This window comes from Neopelma chrysocephalum, unplaced genomic scaffold (assembly GCF_003984885.1).
Source record: "Neopelma chrysocephalum unplaced genomic scaffold, ASM398488v2 Primary Assembly neopelma1_135, whole genome shotgun sequence".
Classification (NCBI taxonomy): Eukaryota; Metazoa; Chordata; class Aves; order Passeriformes; family Pipridae; genus Neopelma; species Neopelma chrysocephalum.
The window spans coordinates 734,950-751,592 of NW_020897797.1; the positions used below are offsets into that span (position 1 = coordinate 734,950).

At 42.1% G+C, this 16,643-nt stretch overlaps 1 protein-coding gene across 16 annotated transcripts in view; it reads left to right on the top strand.

Moving 5' to 3' along the window:
- The window catches only part of DAB1 (DAB1, reelin adaptor protein), a 437,418-nt gene that overhangs the window by 269,205 nt on the left and 151,570 nt on the right, over window positions 1-16,643 (top strand). For 3 of the 16 annotated variants that reach the window (XM_027698932.1, XM_027698934.1, XM_027698935.1), the window contains exon 1: window positions 13,692-13,845. The exons of the other annotated variants lie outside the window; for them this stretch is intronic. The gene's annotated coding sequence lies outside the window, so the exon portion shown is untranslated. Of the gene's footprint in view, window positions 1-13,691; window positions 13,846-16,643 lie in introns of those variants that run through there. 16 annotated transcript variants of the gene reach the window in all.

Sequence of the window (16,643 nt, forward strand, 5' to 3'; positions counted from 1 at the left end):
ATTTAGATGACAGTTCCTCAGGGCACAGGTCCTCCTTACCTCTTTTATTCTGATCTAATGGGACAAACTCAGAGTGGACCTTTAGGTCTTGAAGCCCCAACTTCAGTACTTTTTCATAGCATGTGGGTTACATGTTCAAGTTCCTCAATGCAAGCACACGTGTAGGTGAAGAAAGACACCCCAGAACCTCTGCTTTTGAATTTATAGCCATTATTTGAGAATGCAAGCTATGTGAAGACTATCATTCTAAATATTTATACTTTAAATGGAAAAAAAAATCTAAAGTGATGATTGATATGTACAAAATTACATAACTCCAGAATATGGATAAGACTTGACACAGTGTCTGCATTCATCGAAAAAAATAAATAACTATTGTAAATTGTCCTATAAAGAAATATTTTTCCTTTTATCTTCTAATGGAGACATAAGTTAATAATCCCTGTTAAAATGTAAAAATATTTAGGAGCTATTACAGAAATCCAGTAGCTTTTAACTTCATGATTTTTGAAAGTCATTTAAATACGTTCCACTCTTCATAAGCCATAGCTTTTCTTGTCCTGAGAAGAAACCTCAAAAGGCAATGGTGATTGCATGCTCTGTAAAGATTGTGAGGGACAGGCTGAGAAAGAACAGTCTGATTGTACCTCCTTGCCAGTGCAGCAAATAATGTACATTGCATTTTCAAAAGGGGGAAAAAAGAAGTTTTGGCAGGCTTCACTAGAATAAGTAATTTAAAAGCTATCACAGAACTATCTTACAAAAAAGACTGGGTTTAATTAATAATAATAATAATAATAGCCAGTCTTCGTGAACGAAGATTTGGGGAAAGGTCTTTTTACCTTTCCAGCCTGCGCAATGGATTTTTTAGGTGAGACACAGCCTGCGCTGAACTGAGCCCACCCTTTAATCCTAAGGTTCATCTGCCGGGGCCAAGCAAGCTTGGACAATGGCAGTGAGGTCCTCAGGATGTAGGTTTGTTTAGAGTGACCTTCTCATAGATGGATGGCCTCACAGGGCTAACGGGCTCCATCTGCCCGGGGGACTGGCTGGGATTCGAACCTGGGTCGCAGAGGTGAGAGTCCTGCATGCTAACCACTAGGCCACCAGGGGTCCCCGGGGTTTAATTATGCTTATGGGATAAAGGAATATAAACAAGAACACAGTTTGGGCAAATTGGGTGTATTCTTGCACAGTTGACTCTGTTGTGAGATGATCCAACAGGAACTCATTTTCCTGCAGTGTAAGTTATGTTTATTGTACATTATCCCCATGCTGTATCATGTACCTCATATATTTTGCTTTATGGGACAAATCAGATAACAGTTTAAGGCTGAGGGGTAACTGACTATATATATCCCCAGCCAGTTAAACTGCTGGTTGTCATTGGGCATCTTTCACGAGAAAGGCAATTTCAAGAGGATGAGATTCTATCTAACAGAAGTACCTCAAGTACATTTTTATACTTGCTCACATGCAGTATTTATTTCATAGCTATCTATGCAGAAGATAGATGTGAAAGATGCAATTACTGAAAATCCCTCAACCTGTTTGTGTCATATGATTCCTTTGGGCTCAAAGGTTTCAAATGAGCAACCTTTACAGAAGTGTGATGAAAATTAGCTTGGTTTTTTTTATAAAAGCAGTTTTGTCCATTCTTCAATTTGATGTTGTTTACTCTGTTATATTGGTATAAAATTTATTGATTGTATTAAATTCTGTGTTTAAAATGTTCTCCCTCCTGGCTGTTGATATATGTAGTATCCTTCCTTTTCTAATTTTCACTTCTTTATATAAAGGGATGAAAACGGGCAAAGTCTATTCCAGTTCAACTGTCTGGAGACACTTCTGTATGGATTTTGTGTGCTTTCCAGAATAATAATAGTTACAAATTCTCAATCAAACCTGTAAGGACAGAATACTTTATAATTATTAAGCACACATTCTTTTCAAGTTTTTCAGTGTGCTTTAGTATCATCACAGAATCACAGAATGGTTTGGGTTGGAAGGGACATTAAAGATCATCCAGTTCCAACCCTCTTGCCATGGGCAGTGACACCTTCCAGTAGACCAGGTTGCTCCAAGCCCTGTCCAACCTGGTGTTGAACACTTCCAGGGATGGGGAATCTACAGCTTCTCCAGGCAGTTCCCATACCCAGAATATTGACGGAGACAGAAAGACAGATAAAGGTTCTTAGGTACTTAACACATACTGATTTAGAAAATGTTAAACACTTTTGAAAGTTAGACCTTACTGTATTTTCCCGAATGCTTTGTGGAGTGAGGAATACAGCCCACATCTTCTATGGGGACTTTGCTTCTAGTTTCCTATACATCCCTTTGTTCAATGGAAAAAAAATCACTCTAGCAAGAGTGCAGTGAGGATGCTCTGACCTGCAAACTGGTGATCAAACACAAGACACTTCCAAACTGCCCAAATATCAAGAAAAAAAAAGGCAATTAATTGAAAATGTGATGTTCTCCTCTGTTTCTTTGGTAAAATATCTTAAAGACAGTAACATAAACTGTATTTTTTCTACTACTTTAAGGTGATAGGTATTCTGGTCCATGAGCAGTATTTTGCCCCATGTCTATCCCACACTGCAGATATGTTTTCCTCCTAAGCTCATTCCATAACCCTGTGCTACTCTGCATTCTGTAATTGTACCGATCCATAACACACTGTTTTTTTCCCAGTTGACCTTTGCTTTTCACTGACATTTGCAAAATGTGACTAAGTGAAACCAGACTAAATAGATGTTAACAGCAAAATCTTTTTTGCTGCTCTTTCTATTAAAAAAAAAAAATCTGTTTTCTAAAACTGCACAATGTGAGGACAAATACAAAAGTTCTGATATTTGCCATTACTACACTACATCCAAATGCAATTAAAGGCATTGACCACTTGCTTATTTTTATGTGCTGATTTACACAAATCTATTCAAAGTAATGAGAAGGCCAGCTGGTACAAATCGTTACCAAATGCCTTTCATAGCCACCTTTAGCTGGAGAACATTTGTTCTATGCTAACTGAGAGCAAACTGTTTCAAATCATGCTGGAGTCTCTCAGAAGTATTAAACACGTTTATCAACTGCTTTGAAAGGAAAAATTAATTTACATGCTTCTCTACCACCAGATGTGTGTTCTGACACATCATGGTACAACACATCCCAGTGTCTCAGTGCAGTTCCCCAGCTTTTGGGTGGAGGGGACATTTCCTTGCTGTGTAAAGCAACCTTGGCAGCAAAAGCTGCTCAACAACCTATTTATTAGTATCTGTACTCCTCCCCTGCTGTTATATTAATATAATGAATTGTTCACAGGTGCTTCAAATGAGGTTTAGATGATCACTGGGAGCTTTGTTACTCAAACAAGCCAAATCGAAAGGAGCAGATGCAACAGTCCCCTAGCAGAAGTATAAAGTATGACTTAATGAAGGTCATTTTGCACATTTTGGCCTTGGTGACCCTAAGAACAATCAGACTATCATTATTTTACTGTTTCCAGACAGAAGGTGATTGCTTCTTGCCCACTTGCCTTAATTTTTTTTAGTTGTCTTTATTACATCATTGGGAGCTCTTAATTGCATTTAATCCTACTCCCTTTTAGCTAAAATGAGATAGTTTCCATATGATTGTTGTTAATCCGTGCTCTAAGTCATGTTTAAGCTTTAATACTCTTCTGTGTGATGATGTTTAAATCACAGTGAGTGTTCAAACACTAGGCCAGGTTAAGTGATAGTAAAGTGGACATTCCCAACTGGATATGCATACTGGGTAGAAGAGAGGAGTTGGAAGTGATGCCAGATGCATGGCATCCAGATCCAGTGCCCTGGACACTTCCTACAGGTAATATTTGTGCTGTCCAAAGCTTGTGGTTTTCTTCTCTTTCCCTGTTTTGTGGCAAATACAGAGAAACCAACAAACTGCGTTATCCTAGAAAGGCCAACATATGAAATTAGCTCTGCAAAATGTTGATTTACTGGGCTACAAGTCTCTTCAAAGGCTGTGCATGATGTGAAAGAGCTGCAGAACCTGCAAGATGAGGTCTGTGTCGTAGATGTGTTGTTCTGAAGTGGAGGTGTCAGCTGAGCAGTTGGCAGAGACCCGAGTCCTTCCCCCTGACTTTGCCACAGATTCACCGGGATTTTGGAGAAAAGCTCATTTATTCCCTATGCCTCCTTTCCTTATGATGGAAACGGGGATGAGGATTTTTTCTTACTAGCCATTATAGCTGTGTTTAGTTTATGCATTTTTGAGATAAGGCTTTTCTCTTGCTTTATGTCTTACACTGCTCATCATAAAGGGATTGTGGTCTCAGCTGAAGCCTCCAGGTGCCATAATAATTGCAATAAATGTGAGGGCTACTGCACCCAAAGTGCCACTTAATGGCCTCCCCCCCTTCAAATGGAAAAGAGAAGAGGTGCTTTTCCCTTCCTTTTTTTTTTACATGTTTAAAGGGAATGCACTAAGGTCACAACATGCACTAAAGGTCTGTCTTTGCATCGCTTGACTATCCACTTGGCAAGATCTAACATGCGCACTTTGATAGTTCAGTGACAGATATCTCCAAGGAGAAAGGACAGCACTTTAACCTTGAGTACACATTGCAGGAGAAAATCACACAAGGACAGAAAAGCCATGTACAACTCCTGTGCAATGAGCCGAAGAAAAGGATCTTCATTGGGCTTCTCATCTAGAGAGGGTTTGGGAAGGAGCTGCCAAATGCTGTTGTTTTGTAAGAGGGAGTTTACAGTGTGTTCATACTGGCTGCAAGTGGTCAGTGATGGAATTACCAAGAGGATGCCATTCCTGCCAGCAAATACTACCATGAGAGTGAGGTTATAGTGTAAACGTGGGCACAATATTCTTTGTTCTTCCTAGAAGAGACATCAGTTTTGTTTTTCCTCCAGCAGTGTACGTCCTTCTTTGCTCCAACAGGACATTCAAGATTAGATATAACCTAACTCTAAATGTCTATTTGGATGCTTTCCTGGCTTGTGTCTTCCTAGACTTTGTTTATAAAAGTTTACACTGGACTCCTGAGGGTAGTTGTCTCATTTTTATTGGGCTTTATGGCAGAGGCCACTGAGTGGAGCACAGAGGTAATTGTTGAATTCAACCATGAAAACTGCTATTACTTGGTTTCTCTGTGACATCTGTTATATCCTGTTGTGCATGTGATGAGAGGCAGATTTTGTTTCATTTCAAAATCTGTTGGTGAGCGTGAATAGTATCTAAAATAGTTGATGGCTCATCAAAACACATATAAAATCCATGCTTCCTGAGCTCAATGCAAAATCATCTTCAGAAGGTGTAGCAAATTAGGGTTCTATAGATAGAGGATTCGGTTTCCAGACTATGGTAGAGGCAAAGCAGTGAGCAGTTGTGTCAGACAGACTGGAAAACCTGCCGTGGATTAGAAAAGGAAGATATTCAGAGAATAGGAAAAGTGGGAAGGTGGATTTATGGCTACCTGGAAACAAATGTCAGCAACTTCTAATTTCATTTACTGTCACTGTTTAATTTCAGTAGATTTTCCCATGAGCCCCACTTTCTCCAATCCAAGTCATGCTCATGTGTTCCTGGGGGATTACGTATGGAGCACAAATATGGGCAGCGATGTGCAGGGCTGGAACATACGTTACCACAGATTTGAAGTTAACATAAGGGCATGAGGCTGGGGAAGCTCCACACTCACATTTTCTCATCCAGTATGTGCCCTGGCATATGTGTTACTGGTCACACTCCCTCTTTCTTCCCCATCAACAGGCCAGATGGATCTAGTCTTGCTTCCCACCCACTCCTCAGTTGTGTTATGTATTGACGTTTGTCACTCCCAAGGACTTGTACTTCAACAGCAGGTTGACTGCTATAGATCTTTTGTAATTAATTATCTATTTATAATCAAATTTGGACTTTTTTCCTTGCTAAAGACCATGCCTATGATATATTTCAGTCCACAGTGAACATATTTGTGTGTTCAGAAGCTTTGTTTTTTAAACAACATGGATTTTCCCTGCTCTGAAAGCTGACAAACATCTTGGTGTTCTCGTTCAAATTTATTTTTATGTTGAGGAAACAAACTCATTGTAAAGGAGATACATTTAGGCAGATGTTGATGAGAAATGAAGGAATCAGAAAGGAATGGGTTATTTGGCTTAACAATAACTCAGATTTATTTTTATTCTGCGTGCAACCTTGATTCCTTGTAACTCCTCTGGATACTGATGCTGCTGTCTTTGGCAGTTTTGCTAGAGGTTGGCATACAGATTCAGTCTTTAATGCACAATATACGTGAAAGTCAGCCTTCCAAAAGTTCCAACAGTGCGTGCTTAGCATCTAAAACTGGAACTTGGCCCTTACATTGGCTTGAAGGGGTGCCACTGTATTCCCTGATTAGCTGAGTGTTATCCTGATTTGGAGAGATATCAGCTCAGCCAGAGGAACCACGTATGTGAAAAACTATAATCTACATATATGTTGCATAGTGTTAAACTGGACCTTAAGCATATAACAATTGTCAGTCTTTTACAAATCCCACTTGTTAACAACCTTTGAAATTATCCTGGTTTTGTGACAGTGGGTGAGGATTCCCTAAATGGGTCGTATAGATTCTGTCTTGGTTCTGTCATAATTTCTTATTAAATGTGAATAAGAAATCCAAGAGTAAAAAATTAAATAGACATTTAGGAACCTAAGCTGATCCAGTGAGCAGTTTTCTAATATAAATACATAGTATGGATTTGAGATATTTTGTTAAACCTCAGTGTTTTGTCTCAGGCTAGCATTATAATCTCTTTCAAGTGAAGGATTGTCTTTTTAAATAAACAGCAAAACCTGTTTAGAAATGAAGCCCTGATCTAGTTGACACCTATAAATTTATTACAAAATAAAAATACTTCACACATCCTTCATTTAAATTGTTATTTGAAGATTTATATTATTGCACTGAGTTGCTATGGTGGCACTTGCAATTTCTATTTCTGCCTGTAAAGCTTAAAGAGGAAAAAAAATATGAATACCAAACATCAGAAAGTAATGATTTGTCATGTTTTGAAATGTATTACAGAAATATCAACTTAGACAAATATGTTTGGCTGAAGTCTGGCGTGCTGCATAGAGCTGAGGTTTCCAGACTTGTGCAAACCCTCACTGTGTAGCGGGCACAGTGATTGGGAGCTCCAAGGTCCAGCCTCTTTGCTGGACAAGGAGAAAATTGACATCCCAGGAGCCAGTTTTACCTGTTCATTAATTCCATGGCATGTTGTAGGGTCCCAGAAGTGCTGAGATCTTGTATTTGAGCTACAGGTCTTAGTTGACTGTTGAGCCACATAACATGGAAGGCTGGAGTTCATAACCAAGTCCTTGGCCTCAACATACTCCACGGCCTGAAGGGTGGAGTGGTCCCATCAGTGTCAGTTCCACTTCATCACAGGATCATAGAATGGTTTAGGTTGGAAGAGACTTTAAAGATCATTTGGTTTCAACCCCCCTGCCATGGGCAGGGATGTCCATGAGCTGGACTGAGGCTGACCCCTCAGAGACATAATGAGAGAGTAAGAGGAAAGGTCAGGCATGTAGGCATCAAAGGCAAAGAAATGTACAAATGACTATTTAAACAACGGTTTTTAAAAATTTATTATTATTAAAAGGAAAACGATGAAAAATTGATTTCATACTTTCAAATATAGCTTTATATAGTAGTGGGCTCAACTAAGTCGAAAGTGGGCTAAGCAAGTTTGAAAGGAAAGCGTTAGGAGTCTTTTCTAGTGCCTAACAGAAATAATACATTAAATCTTACTTGAAAATGCCTTTTTCAGCTAGTGCTCATACTATCATGCTGAGGGCATTTTTCAGGATGAGTCTGAGGTTAGAAAAACACCTACTGAGTTACCAGAGTCACTTAGTTCAGCACTTGAGTTTTCCTCAGAGGTCTTCCATCCAATTACTGACCAGATCCAGTGATATTTAACTTATCAGATCTGACAAGAGCAGAACCCAAGGTAGAATGACTGCCTAAACATTTATTTGTGTCAATGACATGTTTAAAACTCTCTGCTCTGTCTAAATATTTAAAGAAAAATATAAAGAGGAAAATGTAATGTGACATAAGAGAAAATGAATAACAACCTTACTTGTTGAGGACATTCACTACACACAATTGCTGTCTCCTGAATATCTGTTATTTTGGCAGAAATTGAGAGGAATGCAGCCCTAAATACCATGTTTATCTGTCTCTTTTTAACAAAAAATGATTTTTACAATGGCAAGTGGATCTTTTGCTGTCAAAATCACAGACTATGACAAGAGCCAAGATCTTTAGGAACCTCTGAGTCTGAAGTTTTCCATTGTAAAGCTCACATCTGAAAATAAGGAAATAATGAAGATAAATATATACTTGGTAAAAAGAAGTTGTAGTATTGTCCAAATCAGAAAGCTTAAATGTGTTGACTGCTTGCTAGAGCAGACAAAATCTCAAGAACAGGCTGCAATAAGCTTTCTTCTTGGAGAAATGGAGAGTTTAAAATTTTCAGACTCCCTTTTACTCTGTAATCCAGACTGAAGACAAATTTCAGAATTCTTTATACAGCAGATATCCTTTATTTTCCATAGTCAAAATACATTTCTATAGTAGGTACCCTTTTATGTGTGTTTAAACTAGTGTGAGCACTTTGCAAATTAATACAGAACATGTGGGCTTTCAGGGTATAGGGGATGCTGAAAGTTTTCTTCATCTCTGAAGTTTTCCTAGAAAGGAACTTATTAAATGCTGAGGTGTCTCTGTGTGGATCATCAGTGGTGATTAGGGGGGATGAGAGAACAACAGAACTCAGAATGTGTGCATATATCATGCTTTTAGCAACATGTTCTCTGTTGGAACCTGACACGTTTGCAAAAGCAAACCCACTCTAAATTAGTTTGCAGTTAATTGGCTGTGAAGGGAAATGCACCTTGCCAAAAAGGATTTGAAATATGAAGCAGTTTGGATTTGTGAAGAAGTTGATCGCTGTACTTGAAGAATCATAGACTCTTTCATGGGCATCTGGGAAATAATGTGGATCATAATCTCCAGTGCTTTCACGAATTCCATTACTTGGCAGGACAGGCATCTACTTGCTGCCATCTACTAGAAGATTGATTTTGGAGGGGTAGTCTGAGACACTTGGAGCTGCTCGTTTGCAGCTGAGGAAAGTGTTTGCATTAGGGTTAGTTCAATAATGTTGTGAGTATGTGATGGAGAATAACAGGCTAGGAGATGTAATGATAAGATCCTGTTTCTATTTTTCCTCCCAGGAATCAAAATAGAATGAATGGTCATATATGAATGGTTAGTGTTTATACATGTCTTTGCCTCTCTCTGTGATCTTTCCAAATATTGCTGGAGAAAGTCTCTTAGGAGGCCTCTGACATAGGTGTGGTAGAGATGGACATAAAAAGAGTGTAGGTTTACTTTTCTAAGGTCACACAACTAGTCACTGACAAAGCTGGGATTTGAACCAAGCTCCTGAATCCTTTTTTGCATGTGTAACTACAAGATTGTGCAATCTTTGTTGAGATGCATGAAGAGTTCCTCCTGAGACCAAGCCATAATAGTAGAAGCTCCACCTTCAGAAACTCATGATGAGTCTCTGGAACATTCAAGACTTAATTCTATTTTGAGTATTTCCACGTGCTGGCTTTTAATGGATAGATGTCATTGATTTTTTGGGATGATGCATGTTTTACCAGATTGCACTGTGTGGTCAAGGATTATCATAACCTCTTCCTGATGTGTCACTGCCAGATGATAGAGTGGCTTCTCATTTTTCATGATGAACCACCACAATTTTTCTACACAGATCTCTTTGATGGGCAAGAGTCGTGTTCAGGAACATATTCTGCTTAGTGACCTGTCAGCTGAGTTGGTATCTCTGAGAAAATATCCCTAATAGATCTTTAATGGAATGAGAGACCTGAGTTTCTTTGCATTTGAGAAAATAGTGAATGAATACCAAATCATGATTAATTGTTCTGCTGAATGGCTAAGGAGATAACTGTGTGGCTACAATGGTAAAAAATGGGCTACCATAGCTACTGATAATGCAGCAGGTATTCTTTTCAGTCAGTGCCTAATTGCCTTAGAGGAACTTATTAAACTGAAATCACTATTGTGTGAGGAACTATTCATGTAGAGTATCTCCAGAGTGATCAAGATGATCCTGCTGTGGGCTACAATATAGATCGGTAGATGTGAAGAGGGGTTTTGTGAGCAGGCCGACATTTTTTGAGCTCAGTTGGCAAGGAATGGATGGGTCCTGCATGTTGTACTGTATTTTAGTAATATGTTAATAGCAGAAATAACAGCTGACTCTCTCTTCAGATATTTGAATACCTGCTTGAATCAAGTAAAGTGTAACATTGTGTATTGTTCCCTTCTAGATTCTTTGAAAGCACCACCAAAGACTCCTCAAACATCTCTCAAAATTTCTCCATACCATTATTTGGTAGTCCTTTATCATCAGCACAGCTTGAGATACATGGCTTAGTTTAATGAAGATAAGACCTATATTCCATCTCAGAGAATGTCCAGTTCTCATTAATGCTAATGGCTGTTACTCTGACAAGAACCCTATGGGATTTGTGGCCAGTGGTTTGCCATTTTTGCAGGATAATAGTGGTTTTACTGCCTTAGCATTTCACATAGGCTTGCAGCTGAACAAAACTGATGAACTTGCCTCTGAGGTGAAACTGTGAAGTTTTTTGACTACCCTTATCCTAGGAAGTCAGAAACCTTGACAGTGAATTCACCATCCATAATTATCTTGCAAATTATCTCTTATTTCCAGGTAAACATTTTTGCTCTGTGGGGTACAGCAGTTTACTGACAACTGCAGTTCCATTGAAATTGGGTAGTATAACAAATTACTTAAAAAACAGGTCTGCAGGTATCAGTAGTGGATATGCTAATGTGTTTTTTGAGGCAATTCTTTAAACAATTTGTGCAGTGCTCTTGGCTGTAACACTGAATTCATCCTTATCTCAACTGAGTGTACAGAAATACTTAAATAGCTTAGGATCGTTGTCCTGTTTTCTCAAATCTAATCAGGAACTAAGAAGATGATACTACTTTCCCTTTAGTTCTTTTAGGAAACACTAAGGGACTGAGAGCTGCAGAGGTGACTATTCAACACATGGGAAAATAGTTGAGAACTATGCTTTTAGGTTTCTATCTTCAGTCGTCCAGCTGGTCAGTGCTTAGTGGAAATTACATCTTTGGCCTACAGATCTTAATGTATAACTCTTAATGGTTTATCACATAATTTGTGATGGCACAGTGCATCATCAGAAAGGAGAATATAGGAATGATGAGTTTAAATATGCTTTACAGATAAGAAAAAAGGCGTCTATGTCAGTCTTCACACCAAATTTCTTGCTCTTTTGCTCATTGGTCACTAGAGAGAAGGAACTGTGACCATGTATATGTTCTCATGTGAGATTTTGTGTTGCAAAGTTATGGCTAAAAAATATTACACATTAAAACAGAGCAGATTCCTTATGGCAACTCTTGCATAATGAAAGAACAAAATAAAGAACTACAGTTCATATTACTCTTCAGGTCTGTTCTATATTTTTTTAAGTAGAAAATTGCATAGTATAATTACAAGTTCATTTGCATTCATATTACAAGCTGTGAGCTCGTAGTCTTTTATAGTTAAATTTATATTTATATTTATATTTTAAAAATATTGTTAGAAAGTGTGTCTTGCATCCATCCATTTCAGATATTGAATGAAATTTGCACTCACTCAAAGCTCCTTCTCTTCTTAGTCAACTGTTAGCACCCTTCCTGTACACTGCAGGACCTCAGTGAGGCCAGCAACACAATAAGTGCAACTTCATTTTATAGGGTAATGGACAAGGGCATAGAGCAGTTAATTTACTGCTTCCCCAACAAAAAAATATGCCTTTTGGGAACTAAGGATCACCAACATTTTACTGGACTTAATACTTACAGACAAGCATAGCCACATGCCTCCTCAAGGATGCTGAAATGAAAAAGTGACTTGTGTGTCTTTATTTCTACTTAAGTCCTTTGTCTTCCTAGATGGTGAAATTCTCACCAATAGGAAATTTTCTGCAATTAAGTTGACTACTAGGACTTAATTTTTTTAATTTACATTAGAATAAGTGGGTTCAATTGTTAATCTCATCTTTCATGTCTGTAATAAATTGAAATGAAGAAAAAAGGTCTATAAGGAAAGTCTCCCTTCCATCAACTACTTCTGTAATTGTGGCTTGAATTTTGAAGTGCATTTTTGTTACATTGTAAAGGTTATTACATGGCTTTATCTTTTACGCTTAATACCTAATGTGATACGGAAAGAATAATTGAGGGAGATGAAACTGATAATATTTGAGAACGTTACCAGATATCTGCATGTACTTTCAATCAATTTGTTCACTCAGCCTTTCCCTCTGTTCCTGGATGAGCACTCCTTGCCCTGTTAAGCATGTTCCCACATTGGTTCAGATCTCCTGCCTGTCAGGTAGAGGTAAAATAACCTGTAGACATCTTTCTACTTTGTGAGCATCTTGGTGATCACTCCTTGGCTGTCATCTCGAGGAGTACACATCAGCAGTTGAATATTTGCGTGTCCGGCAGAACATCTCGCTCGTAATTTCTGATCAGATCCAATACCCTGTAATGGTTTGAGCCGTCTTCCCTGTCAGCCGAGGGAGATGCGGCCACTCAGACCCGGGGGGCGAATCAGATCTATCTGGAGGCTGCAAAAAGCTTTTCTTTTAGTCATTTACCTCAGTTAGCGAGAGTAGAGCTGCTTTTATGCATTGATGAAAGATAATACTAATGAAATGGCAATAACCTGGCGAATGTACTTCTCTCTGTATGTAAATCCTTTCGGGAAGTGTATGACAGCCTCTGTTTTCTATGGGTCCCCGTTTGTAAAGAAGCTGTTATCACAGAATAAGTTTAATGGGTCGTGAATTTTGTGTTGAAAGGAGAGTCTCTCCATGACTTCTGATCCGCCTGCAACAGACCTATTGGCTCGGCAGCAAGTGCATTAGGCTAAATATGCTTCCTCCATTGACTCTGAAGGTAACAGCCCTAAATGCCTCATTAAATTTTCATGGGTGACTGAGAGAAGCCATGAGAAAAGCAGCACACTGGTGGCGGTGTGGCGGCGGGGCCCCCGGCCCGGCCTCAGCTCCCCGACCCGGCTCGGGGGGAGCCGCGTTCGCGGCGCCGTGTCCGGGCTTCACGCGTGGGGAGGGGCCGCCCCCCCAGCCCCGAGTGACCCACTGACCGCCCTCCCTGCGCTCTGCCGTCCCGGGGAAGCCCCTGGTACTCCCGGGGGGAGCCCCTTGTACCGACACCCCCCGGTGATGAGCGGCTGGAGCGCGGTGCTGCGGGCGCGGTGCGGGGGTCGCCAGCCGCTCCGCACACGGGGGCTGCCCCGCGGGCGATGACAGGCTGCGGACAAGAAGACACGCCATCGCCCCCCCCCGCCCTGAGCAGGGAGAGCCCCGCCAGCCCCCTCCCCTCCCGTCCCCCTCTCCCTGCCCAGCTGCACAGCGGCGCTGAGACCCCCAGCGCTGGAGAGGAGGAGGAGGAGGAGGAGGAGGAGACCGACCCCTGATCAGCAGCGTTCCTCCGCCGCACACCTCCCTTTTCCCCTCCCTCTGGCCTCAGCGCCGCGCTGGCGGGGCCGGAGAGGGCAGGCGGCGCGGGAAGGCGGCTCTCCCAGCATGGACGAGCCATGTGTATCCTAAGGAATAACAGCAGCTGCTGCGCCCACGATGGGGAGCAGAGGAATGCGAGGAGGAGAGGGCTCGCTGGGGCAGGTGAGCGCGCTGGTCCCTTCTCCCCTCGGCGGCCGGTCCTCGGGGCGAGCGCGGCGGCAGGTGCGGGATTGGGGAGGGAGGGATGCGGGGCGGACCCCCGGTGCGGGGTGCGCTGCTCTTCCTGTAAGCGGGGACCCCCCTCCCCGCAGCAGGCACGGAAGGGCAGTTTCTCTCCGAAGGAAGTTTTTTTTTTGTGCCTGTCCTTCTCCCTCCCGCTCCCTCCTGTCCCCCCGAGGGGGGGAAAGGGCTGGAATCCCCTTGGAGTCGCGGGAAGTTGCCAGCTCGGGGGCGGGGGGAGCGGGGCTGCCCCACACCCCGCCGAGCCGCGGGGGCAGAGGTGGCCGCTCTTGCCATCTCCCGGAGCGGGGCAAGGAAAAAAAAAATATCTCGGAGGGACCCACAGACGCGGTGCGGGTGCGGGATTTCCCCCGCCGCGCCCCCCCCCCGCTGCGCCCGCCGTGCCGGGGTCCCCGGGCTGCCCCGCGGGGTGGGCGGGCAGCGCTGCCGCCCCCCGGCTGGTACCGCCGATCGCAGCTTCGGTCGCGATAGTCCCGCTTTCGCTCGGGAGGCGCCCGCTCTGCCGGGCAGGGAGCCGGGCAGATTGCCGGCGGCGGGCAGGGAGCCGGGCTGGGATCTGGGCAGGGAGCCCGGTTCGGCGGCGCCGTCGCTGCCCTCCCCGGAAAGGTGCAGCAGCGCCGGGGACGCCGCGCTGAGGAGCGGCGGGGAAATGGCGCCTGGAGCGGGGCGGAGGGGCCGCGCAGGGGTGCGGGGCGAGCTCGCCCTCCCGAGCCGGGGACCCTCTTCGGGAGCCGCCCGCTGGTCCCCGGAGAGCAGCCCCAACCCCCTTTCCAGCAGTCAGGAAGCGGGTGCAGAGTGACCACTTGGAGGTTCATTTGCGTCTGCTTTACGGTCCTTACTTTAGGAAAAAAAAACAATAATCCCCCCTGATTGAATGTTTCGGGGTGCTTTTTTTGTGTGTTTGTGCACGGCCACCGAGTCTCCAGGAACAGGCACCCGGGAATTAAAGTTCAGAGCGCTGCCGGCGGTGGGAGGTGGGTGCGGGAGCTGCTGCTAGGCTGGATCAGGACAGTCGTGACATATCCCACAAGGGCTGGCAGGACACGCACGAGACTGTAAACTCCCTAGAGCCACCTCTTCCTTTGGTGTTTTCCTGGGTGTTTCACACCATGGGAGCTCATGTTCATGACCGGCACATTTGAAATAGTTCTATGAGTGGTAAAGTGGTGAGGTGGGAAACTGGGACCAGTAATCATAGTAAAGAACAGTAGATAACAAAGCTGGTTCCTGGCTTGGAGAGTCATGGAGCTTGCAGGCAAATGGGAAGTTTTTAATTTCCCTGTGAACTTCTATTTTATTGTACATTTCAAACCGGTTAAGTTAATTTTTAGGTCTTTCCCCAAAGTAGTTTTAAAAGCAAAGTCCTTGGAACTCTTTGCCATTTGTCTAAATTCTGAATGCATGTCTGAAGCATTTAATCATGTTTATTGTTTTCAGCCACTCAAACGGAATAAAAATTACTTATCGTTGACGAAGCTTATCTCGCAAGCTGTTTCACAGTATGTTTCCTTTGCAAGACACAGCGCTGTGTTAAACTACTGATGACTGTATTGTTTATTGTTCTTTCATTCCCCACCCTCACCCCCCATAACGCCAGTATCAATCTGTTCCTTACTACTACACTCAAAAATAATGGCAGAGCAAATTTTTACCGGTTTGATATTTCCACTCATATCTGAGATTTATGTCTTTTATATTTGCTCTTAAACTGTTGTTCATTCAGTGTGCTAAAGGCAGCTGATGTATTAAAAAAGGAATCGAGGCACAAAGCTAAAAGGGACTTTCAAACTCTTGAACTGAAACGGTGGCTGGAATTAGTGCTGGATTCACAGCATTGTTTAATTTCTTTATCCACATATATAACACCTTCCTGAAACATAAGATTCCTTGGCCCTTTGTCATTACCACTTTCTTTCATTAAACACCTAACATGCACTATTCACACTGGTCTAGAAATACACATTTATGGTTTAGAGTGTTTTGATCTTGGACTATACCTCATAGATGATTTTGCTGCACTTCAACAGTATCTCAACACAGTGATGGAGGACACCATCATGTTTTCTTGTAGGATTACCTTTGGGACTTAAGTGACTGCACACATCAGTGGTTTCATCTTAGGAGGATTGAAATTGATTTTCTTCTTTTTCTTTTTTTTTTTTTTTTAACTCAGCTAGTGAAAGACCCTGTGTATGTCCTTTGACCCATGGCCTCACATGATGAAGTGATGCCAATAGTGGAGGATGTAGACTTGAAGTAGCTGCTACTAGGGCTTCAAAAGTAGAGGTACCAGAATAAAGCCCTTGTCCTGGTGGTCAGCCTGCGTGATTCTTTGGGCAAGACACAGTTTTTAAAATATACTTTGTAAGACCCCTGCATGTATGTATCAAAATTAATTTAAGCCATGAACCTTGTGATTCTCTTTTTTAGAGCTTTTGAGAGATCCTTGCTCAAGCAGAGGAAGATTGACCATCCCCTCTCATCTGTAACAGGCCCCTTGTCTTTTAAACATTTCAGATTTCTTATTTTTGCAAGATAGTTGTGTTCAATTTAGCAACAGCCAAGCTACCTATTTTTACAGTCGTGTTTACATTTTAAAGTGATAGCAAATACTAGCAAAGAGGAACAAGATTTTCTAGACCTTATAGTTCAAATTAACTTTCCCAGTCAATATTTAGTCAAGGTCTTGATGGTTAAAGTTAACTGTCCAAGTCAATGTT